Source organism: Astyanax mexicanus, chromosome 23, assembly GCF_023375975.1.
Source record: "Astyanax mexicanus isolate ESR-SI-001 chromosome 23, AstMex3_surface, whole genome shotgun sequence".
Classification (NCBI taxonomy): Eukaryota; Metazoa; Chordata; class Actinopteri; order Characiformes; family Acestrorhamphidae; genus Astyanax; species Astyanax mexicanus.
In genome coordinates this window covers 16,662,997-16,673,593 of record NC_064430.1, presented here as the reverse complement: position 1 = coordinate 16,673,593, position 10,597 = coordinate 16,662,997, and positions in this window count along the sequence as shown.

Here is a 10,597-nt window from a genome sequence, read left to right as displayed (position 1 = left end):
TTAAAGATGGAAGGATTGTAGTGGGAGCACAGTCATGTGTTTAGAGGTTTGCATACAATCATCAGGGACATGACTGTCATGCCACTATTGGACTTTATAAAATTGAGAACTCAATACTGCCATGGCAACATTGAACCCTTCCTTTTATGAGACAGAAAGAATAAGAGTAAACGTATATTGTCAATTAATGCAACGATTTGGTGTACACGCTTTAATGTTATATAAAATCAACGTCAATGTCATAAATCAATAATGTGTACAGGATCAACAATATACAGTACTTACACCACAGCTGATATTTGATTAACTCTCCCTTAGCAAGATGTATCTTGGATTTTGAATGACACCTAATTGTGTCCAAGTTCTAACCATCTAGTTTAGAGCTATGTTGAAGAAACCTGAGGTAGTCCTCGTTCTTCAGTATTCCATCTACTTTGTGCAGTGTATCAGTTGTATGGCTGCAAAACAAAACGTGATGCATCCACCCACCATCATCTTTAACAGTTAATAGTTCCATTTCCATCTTTACTGCTCCAAGCATACACATGGTTACATTTTTTAAATGAACATCTTGAATGAACAAATGAAAATCTTAGCAGCAGCATTATTGTGGGTTAATGCGAATAAATGAATGTGAACATTTGACCACTGCATATTTATGAAGGCTAGGCCTGGGTTTTGAAATTCAATACTACATTTAATACTAAATTTGATAATACAGTAAAAAGGATCTAGTCTTCCAGAGCTAAAACACAATCTGTCCCTCACAATAATATGGGATTTTTAAGTGATTGACACCACTAATATAAATATTATTTAATTTTGCCGATCTTATGCTGATATTTCTCAAAAAGTAACGCTGTTGTTTTTGTTCTTAGTAAAGCGACACAAAGAAACATGTTCATTTTCGAAAAAAGTACGTTTTGGGTATTGGTACCGAATTGGTACCGAAGTATCAATTTTTTTTAAACGATACCCAGTCCTAATCAAGGCTAGTTAAGTAATCATAAAAAATAAAGGAACAGTCTTAAGGCCAAAACTGCTGAATACATTTGTTTTTTTAATTAAAACTGATAAGATGTTAATTTCTCTGTTAACCTCTACTCTAGCAACCAGTGTTAAACAAACCAGAATATGTTTCATATATATTTAAGATTCTTTAAAGTAGCACCTCTTGCTTAGATGACAGCTTTGCACATCTTGGCTGGATTTTCTCAGTCAGTTTTATGAGGTACAGTCACCTGTAATTTTCAGATTTCAGGTAACAGCTGTGCTGAACTTTTAAAGAGTTAATAACTCTTTATAACTCTTTTTTTCTTACTGTTAATATTTAAGAGCATCAGTTGTAACCTTGTGAAGAGGTAGAGTTGGTAAACAGTGAATAATCCTATTTTAATAATTATTTAATTCATATTATGACAAGAACTACTAAACTAATTAAAGAAACAAATTACTAAGAAATTAAGGTCAGATAATCTGAAAATTTTCAAAGTATCCCTAAATGCAGTCCCAAAGACCATCAAAAAAGGTTATGATGAAACTTTTAAGGTTACTACGTGATGCCCAATATTAAATCACAACGTAGGAGAAAAAACATTGAAAACTTTTATTAATATAATTGATTAATGCTATGATGGAAAACAAAAGAACAGAGAAATAAAGTCAAAAGTCAGTTTGATGAGCTATTTGAGTTGTCTTTGTCCTATCTTAATAATGCATATAAAATGAACACATTTTTTTTTTTCATGTTGACGACTATTACAAATTCTTGGTCTTGTCAGTTATCACCGTGGGTTTTAAAATTACCACTGTTAGTGTCACTTTTACCACTGGAAGTGTTAATCTGTCAGAAGTGATCTGAAACAATTAAGTGCTATCACATGCTAAATATAACCGTGGAAAAGATCATCTAATTCTGCCACTGAAAAGAAGGAGGAGTGTCAAGTGGCACATATGGTGCTGGGTTATTTTCTTATTTCTTCTCCTATGCCAAATAGTTTCGCAAAATCTACTTGAAACTCAAGCACACAGTGCAGGGCCATTGGCGTGCTTAAGCAGCACCTGTAGCCATTATTTTATTGACATACGGGTAAAGGAACATTAACCCTATTGATTCAGTTTTAAACAGATCCAGTACATGTTTGAACACACTCTGTCTGACTCCTCCTTTCACCATGGCAACATGCTGGTTGAGGTTGTGGATGCAATTCTCTCTACACTCTCTACAAACATAAAGGTGCAGCATTACAGGGTATCATCACAGAGTGCTCAGAGGAAACCGCAGCGACTCGTTTCTGATACATCCGCTCACAGACGCCTTGTGCTGATCGACATCACCCTAGGAGTGATGAGGGGAAAGAGCGCCATCTACCCACCCAAAGACAGCAAGGCCAATTGTTTTCTGTAATTTCTGTGATTTCTGTAAGTCTTTAGCTGACACTCTAGGATTCTTCCTCACCTCATTGATCATTCTGTGCTGTGCTCTTGCAGTCATCTTTACAGGACTTTACCACGCCTAGGGAGAGTAGCACTGAACTTTCTCCATTTGTAGATCGTCTGTCTTACCATGGACACATGATCATCAAGGCTTTTAGAGATACTTTTGTAAACCTTTCCAGCTTCATGCAAGCCAACAATTCTTGAACGTAAGTCTTCTGAAAGCTCTTTCATGCAGGGCATGATTTACATCAAACAATTCATCTTAAGAACAGCAAACTCAAAACTAATGTGTGTGTGTTTTTTATAGGACAGTGCAGCTTTAACCAACACATCCAATCTCATCACATCCTGGCTCCAATTAGCTCTTAGAAAAGTCATTAGCCTAGAGGTTCAACATATAATGTTTTTTGTGTGGTATTAGTAGTTTCAGCAGACTGTGTTTGTCTATTGTTGTGACTTAGATAAAGATCAGAATACATTAAAGACCAATTTATGCAGAAATCCAAGTAATCCCAAAGGATTCACATACTTTTTCTTGCAACTGTACATAAGTGCTCCCATGATGCTTTGTGGTTTCTCTTTGGAACTTGCGTTTAGTTGGAAGCAAGGTACTTTAAATGGTAGTTGTCTTTTTGTGTTTTTGTGTTCTAAGATACATTTCGCTGTGATGTGGAGTTTTTGAGGTAGGTCAAAATTATTTCTCATATATATATATATATATTTTAAAAAGTCTTACAGTTTTACACATACAGGGGTTGAAACTGAAACATCTGTTTTTTTAGACCATAATAATTTATTGTCCTGACGGACAGTTCTGGCGGAAACAGGAGAGTTGAGGTGCACATTGAATTCTGTCGTGATTTGATCAGCCGTGGTTTTATGTTTTTTGAATACAATCCGGGTTAGCACCCGAACATCCCTTTCAGACAGCTTCCTCTTACACCGTCCACAGTTAATCCTGTTGGATGTGGTTGGTCCTTCTTGGTGGTATGCTGACATTACCCTGGATACCATGGCTCTTGATGCATCACAAAGACCTGTTTCAGTTTCAGAACCATCATCAGAACTGGATGTTAATGAGCATGTACAGTAAAACGGTTAGTAAACTGCTAAAACTGATGTAAAAATGTTGGTGACATCAGAAACAACATCCAGGGGGCAGGATAATTGGATAATTTTATTATTTCAATATGACAGACAAAAGAAATTACATAGGAAATATTGTCAATTTATTAGGGAAATAAAACTTTAAACTTTAAAAAAAAGTTATTTCACTTACGTGCACACTAACTATGCAAAATACTGGCCCAGAATTCATTACATGCCATTTCCATATGCTCTTTCTTATGGCAGTGAATTATCCATGTAAGAGTGTAAATAGATGTGTGCATAGTAGGAGGCACTGTGTTTAATGAAGTTCATAGTATTGTGGATTTTGCCTGCATTAATGCTCTGTTGTTGGCAACAAGTTATTGTTTACCAGACTAGTACAACCGTACTGAAGAAGAAAGTCATCACTGGTGTACTAAGTAACAGATGTCAAACTTGTAGACCACGGAAAACCACAGCAGCAGATGATAACAGGCTGTTGCATTAAAGCAAAATGTACCTGGGTTACCAGGCACAGAGTTCATTAAATTACATTTCCAGATACTCTTTCTTATTCTATTGAAATATCCAGGTAAAATACCTGTAAATAAATGTGTGTATAGGAGGATACACTGTACTGAATGAAGTTCACAATATTGTAGATTTGTGTGTATTGTTTATGCTGTGCTTTTCTGGCCGCTTTGATGTTCGGTTGTTGAAGCAAGTTATTTTTTTTACCAGACTAGTACAACTGTTTAGAATGTCCTGAAGAAGAAAGTCATCACTGGTGTACTAAGTAAAAGATATAAAACAAGGAAAACAAGAAAAACAATAGCAGCAATTGATTTCAGAAACATTGTGAGTGCTGTAAAAAAGTAAAAAAAAAAAAAGGAAAATGAACCCTAAGAATTAAAGGTGTTAGTAAATTTAAAGGTAATTAGGTGGTTAAAGCAAATAATACTTGTGTTACTATTCACAGAGTTCATTAAATGCTCTTTCTTTTTGTATTGAAATATTCAGGAAAGACATCTGTAAATAGATGTGTGTATAGTAGAAAACACTGTGCTGAATGAAGTTCACAGTATTGTGGATTTGTGTATATTGTTTATGCTGTGCTTTTCTGGCTGCTTTGATGCTCTGTTGTTGGCAGCAAGTTATTTACAGGAAGTGGACGGCCCATTGCCCGTGCCCAGAGCAGAGCGATAGCAGAGGAGATACTGCTCATTTCAGAACTAAAACATTTCCCAAATGATAAGAGAAAAACATGAAAGCTTTTCATACTTCTCATACACTGCAGAACACAGTTTCTAAAGTGCTATGTACAGAATAAATAAACACATAGATCAGGCTGAGTGTGTGAAGTATGTATGATTTAGTTTAGTGTTATTTAGTGTTTAGTGATCCAGATGTAAATACCTGGGGAAAAAATGAAATATTGATCTTCTGTCTCATTTTAATGTCTTTTAATGTCAAACCCAAATGTTTTCAGTCTAATGCAAACGCAAAGGTATTGCCCTCACTGCTCTAATACGTTTGAAAGGAAAATTTTGGGGTATCACTAGCTCAGAGACGGCACAGACTGGACAGCTAGATGAGAGCAATTGCATGTCAAGGACATGGTTAGATCATCACCTATCCCTGTCAGGTCCACGGGCGGCCAATATCTCTTGTCCAATTACTGCTACACTGAAACTCATAGAGACATCAGAGTCATGGAACACTCATGATCTTCTTAAACAAGGTACTGTATTGCTGCTTTATCATACATTGAATGACGCTGCTTCTCTATGTCATTATCATTATCTGTTGAGCTTCTGAAAAGGCAGTGTGTGGTACAGGTATATGCATTACGCAGATGTCAATTTCCATGAGATAAACATAGATAGTGCCCTCCAAAAGTATTAGAACAGTGAGGTCAATCATTTATTTCTGCTGTAGACTGAAAACATTTAAATTTGACAGTAAAATATTTATATGAGACAAAAGATCAACATTTCAGCATATACTTGCAGGTTTTTACATCTGGATCTGATACACAGTTCAGAAGGTCTGTCCAACACTGTCTGTCTGAATCCACCCATTTTTCTTGTGGGCAAATGTATTGGAACATGTGACTGTAAGGTGTGTTTTGTTGCCCAGGTGTGTCCTGATACACAAATTATTCAAACAATAAACACCCAGTTTCAGATTTTGGTTTTATCTGTTCAGACTGTGCATTTATAGTTAAAAGAGTAACCATCATAAAAAGCAGAGAGCTAAATATGGATAAAAAACAAGCAACTGTGTCGCAGAACCATTGCACACATATTTTCCATAGCCAGAAAAACAGGAATGTCCTGAAGAAGAAAGTCGTCACCGGTGTACTAAATAACTGGTGATGAACAGGTAGTCCAAGGAAAACCACAGCAATTGATCACAGAAACATTGTTTTGTAAAGTTCTTTAAAGAAAAATCCTAAGACCCTTCATGAACAAAAGTAAAGAGGCTTAAACAGAAGATGAAAACCCCTTTTAACGAGGTGAATAGAAAGACCAGGCTGGAATTTACCAAGAACTACAACAGAGACAAACCTATGGACTGATTATGTACTGAGACAAAAATAAACATTTACCAATGTGATGGAAAGGCTAATGTGTAGAGAAGAAAAAAGATCTGCTCATGAACCCAAACCCACCAGCTCATCTGTGAAACACAGTGGAGGTAGTATCATAGCTTGGGCTTGTATGGCTTCTTTTCGAGCAGGCTCAATAATCTTTATTAATGTAAAGTGAACTCAAAAGTCTACAAAAACATTTTGTCTGTGAATTTAAAGATAATGACCCAAAACTCACTGCAGCCTGGAAAAACATCACAGAAGAAGAAAGCAGAAGATTAGATGATGTCAGTGGGTCACAGACATGATGCAGTTACTGCAAACGAAGGATTTGAAACTAAATATTCAGTCTTATTTAGTTGATCTGTTCCAATCTGTTCCACAGGATCCTGTTGGCTGAATATTCCTGGTTGACACACACTAACAATAATAACACGCCACCACCATGCCGTTGTCATTGCAGTGCAGAGATTCAGCCAGCACCCAAATAATACCTATTCTGTGGGGTCCCAACCATTAGAAGAACTGGGTTGAAGGAGGATAGATATCTTCATAATTGCTTCTATTTTTAGACAGATAAAGGCTTCTCTCAGACTCAAAGTGCTGTCTCATAGAAGAAGGCTTCTGTGTAGTGCATATACCTCTACCTTACACTGCAGTCTCAGGAGATACACAAGTACTGATAATGAGCAGTGCCATTCAAAGTGTGATGGAGCAGCAATACAATAGCTTGTTCAAGAAGACTGTGTGCCATGAGGGTCTCTATGAATTCGTGTGCAGCAGTAATTGGACCAGAGATATTGAGATATCTATGGACGTGACAGGGATCTAATCACATATCCTTGACATGAAATTGTGCTCCTCTAACTGTCCAGTCCTGTCAGTCTCAGTCTGTGCCATCTCTGAGCCAGTGCTATGTACAATTTTTTTTTATATAAAAATCCATGGCATTGTTCGGTAGAAATCAATTAGTGATGTGTTCTTGTGTGCTTTTTGTTTTTAAGGGCATTTTTTTTTAAATAATGTAAAAACTAATCTGATTATTTTTTTTTTAAATAATTTTCTCCCACTTTGTGTGGTGGTTTTATTTTTTCCCCTTCAAATAGTAAAAGTATAAAAAAATAACTCTGGGTAGCCAAAGGTTGTGAAGGATACATCAGTTGCGTCCTCAAACTGTCAAAATACACAGCTGTATACGAAGGTACCTTATCAAATATACAGCTGTATACGAAGGGACCTTATCTTTGGAATAGCCTTCTATGACATAGTGGCAAAGATCTGCATCATCAAAGATACCCTGAATAATCAAACACCCAGGGACCAGTTTCCTAAAAGCCTTTTAGCATTAAGAACTTCTTATCATGGAAAGATCAGTTCATTTCAGCTCGCTCAATCATCTAAGAATCATTTTAGTGCTAAGAACCTTTTGAAAAAGCCAACCCTAAACACTGGGTTGTGGGCCACAATAATCACACCGAGACCTGCAAGAGGAGGTGGCCTTAGACCAGTCCCAAATAAACTTCAGAGCTTTTTTTTCCATAAGAACGTGATCTTCTCTTGTTTGAGCTAAACGGCTGTTCAGGTGCAGATTAACTTGATTGACTACCCAGATACTTACTACAGCAAGAAGGGCAAGGCAAAGGGATGGCCAAAAATAGTTTGATACAGAAACAGCTAACAAAATAACAAAGGGTTAGGCAAAAGAGTGGACGAGAAAGCAAAAAGAAAAACTATGAAAATAGATTCAATACCAGGCCAGTAGTAAGTGAAAGCAGGGGCTATTTATACGAATGAGTCCAGGTGTGAGCAATGATTAGAAGCACGGCAAACCGGAACGCTGAGGGTTGAGCGCAGGTGCATCTTGGGAAAAGTCTTTTTCAAGAGAAAGGCAGGCAGACAGACAGTGACAGGACTGACAAAAATATTGTGTATGTATATATATATGGTCTTGCATTGGGTGTCAACCAATGTTTAACGTTGGGACTACGTTGGCCTGACGTTGGGTGTCAACCAATGTTTAACATTGAGACTCCGTTGGCCTGACATTGGGTGTCTCCCATTGCTCGACATTGGGACTACATTGGCCTGATGTTGGGTGTCAACCAATGTTTAACATTGAGACTACGTTGGCCTGACGTTGGGTGTCAACCAATGTTTGACATTGGGACTATGTTGTACTGACGTTGGGTGTCTCCCATTGCTCGACATTGAGACTACGGTTGTCCTGACGTTGGGTGTCTCCCATTGCTTGATTTTGGGCCTACTTTGGCCTAATATTGGCTTCTGACCAGTTAATATTAGCAAGACAAGGGCTTTAGATAGTGAAATCTATTAGCCACCACTCAAATGTTCTAGGATTCACAAAGATGCGCAGGTGCATCTTGGGAAAAGTCTTTTTCAAGAGAAAGGCAGGCAGACAGACAGTGACAGGACTGACAAAAATATTGTGTATGTATATATATATGGTCTTGCATTGGGTGTCAACCAATGTTTAACGTTGGGACTACGTTGGCCTGACGTTGGGTGTCAACCAATGTTTAACATTGAGACTCCGTTGGCCTGACGTTGGGTGTCTCCCATTGCTCGACATTGGGACTACATTGGCCTGATGTTGGGTGTCAACCAATGTTTAACATTGAGACTACGTTGGCCTGACGTTGGGTGTCAACCAATGTTTGACATTGGGACTATGTTGTACTGACGTTGGGTGTCTCCCATTGCTCGACATTGAGACTACGGTTGTCCTGACGTTGGGTGTCTCCCATTGCTTGATTTTGGGCCTACTTTGGCCTAATATTGGCTTCTGACCAGTTAATATTAGCAAGACAAGGGCTTTAGATAGTGAAATCTATTAGCCACCACTCAAATGTTCTAGGATTCACAAAGTGAATGCTGTATACCCTCCAGCCCTGGCACTGCCCAGCGACATCCCAAAGAATGAAAATGACTCTAGGTCCGACGACCTGTCACAGATGTTGAAATGGCTTCATCTTATACACCTAATTTGGAGCTAAAACTCAGAGCCTCAGAGCTGGGGACTGACACTGTGTCACATTCATATTCAAATAAAGCACTATAGCATAAACAACTCAATCCATTTAAAATCTAAACACACTCCATCTATAAACACTCAATGCCATCTACCTAGACCAGGGATGTGAAGAGTTGTGAAGAGACTGAATAGGCCTAGACCTTTTCTTGAATACAAAAACTCTGCTGTAGTTATACGGCAATAAAAGAGAGCAGTCCCATTACAGCCATTTAGCCTGTATTTCACATGCTACTGTGAGAATAGTGCCAAACTGCACTTCAAATTCTGGTGAATACGGAAGAAGCCACTGACAAAAGGACAAAAGGAGACGGAAAACAGGCCATAAACATTTCACGATGAAAGAGGAATGAGAAACATTTACTAGATGAATCGATTTGTTTCAACAGAGACTAAGACAGAAGCAAGTGTGATAAAAATAAAATCAGACATATTCCAGAAGTCCCTGCAGCCCCTTGCTAAAAGCACTGTTCAGTAATGCAGAAGTGCTCTCTTCGCTGCCAGGGATCGCCACCGTGCCATTTATTGTCTGCGGTTATGCTCTCGATTGCTGTGATATTAAGCAGGGTTCCTTTTCTGGCTTTAACTACGTCATAAACTATCATCAACAGGATTACATGGCCATGGAGCCAAGATTTAAGATGCCAGTGCACTTGATATAACAAGTTTTGCTGGGTTTATACAGTATACAGTGCCAGCAATTACGTAATTGATCTCTGTTCACACCTGCCATTATCGTGCATCCTGAGTAATCCAATTACATATGATGGGCAAAACACATTGCCGGTATTTTAAATGTGTCAGATTTCTCTCCGATTTGCTATAATTTGTGCTGGAGGAACAGAAAGTTACGATAAGAGTCTTATAGTTCAAATTGAGTTAAGGCAGCTAGGGTTAATTGTGCCCCATCCACTATCTAACCTGTGCGGATACAGTAGTACAATGTGGTTTTGTATGCACTCCCTTCACCTCCACTTTCCTGTTGCACTACAATTCCCATAATCCTCTATGTTTGAAGAACTGTCACATGTCTCCACTAGTCTCCACCATCAGGAACTGTCTCAAATTCAAGTGTTTACTTAATTTGTCTCAGCTGGGATCATTACTGATTTGCAGTTTCACCTGTGCCTAATCTCCCTGTCTATTTAAGCCTGTTTGTTTTTTTCTTTTACATTGCGAAGTATTGCCAACTTTGTTAGTGTGTGATAAGTGGCTTTTCTGTTTGTTTCTGTCTGGTTTCTTATTTCTGTTTATCATGATCCTCATCTGCTGTTAGCTCTTCTGGATTTGTGCATCTGGCCTTATTTTGAATCTCCTGGTCCTGGACTCTATGTTTGGATTGTGTTTATGATTCTGCTTTGCCCTTATCCGTTGCTGTTGGTTGTCTACCTGTAGCTTACCAATTGCTCAATTAAGCTTGACTTTAA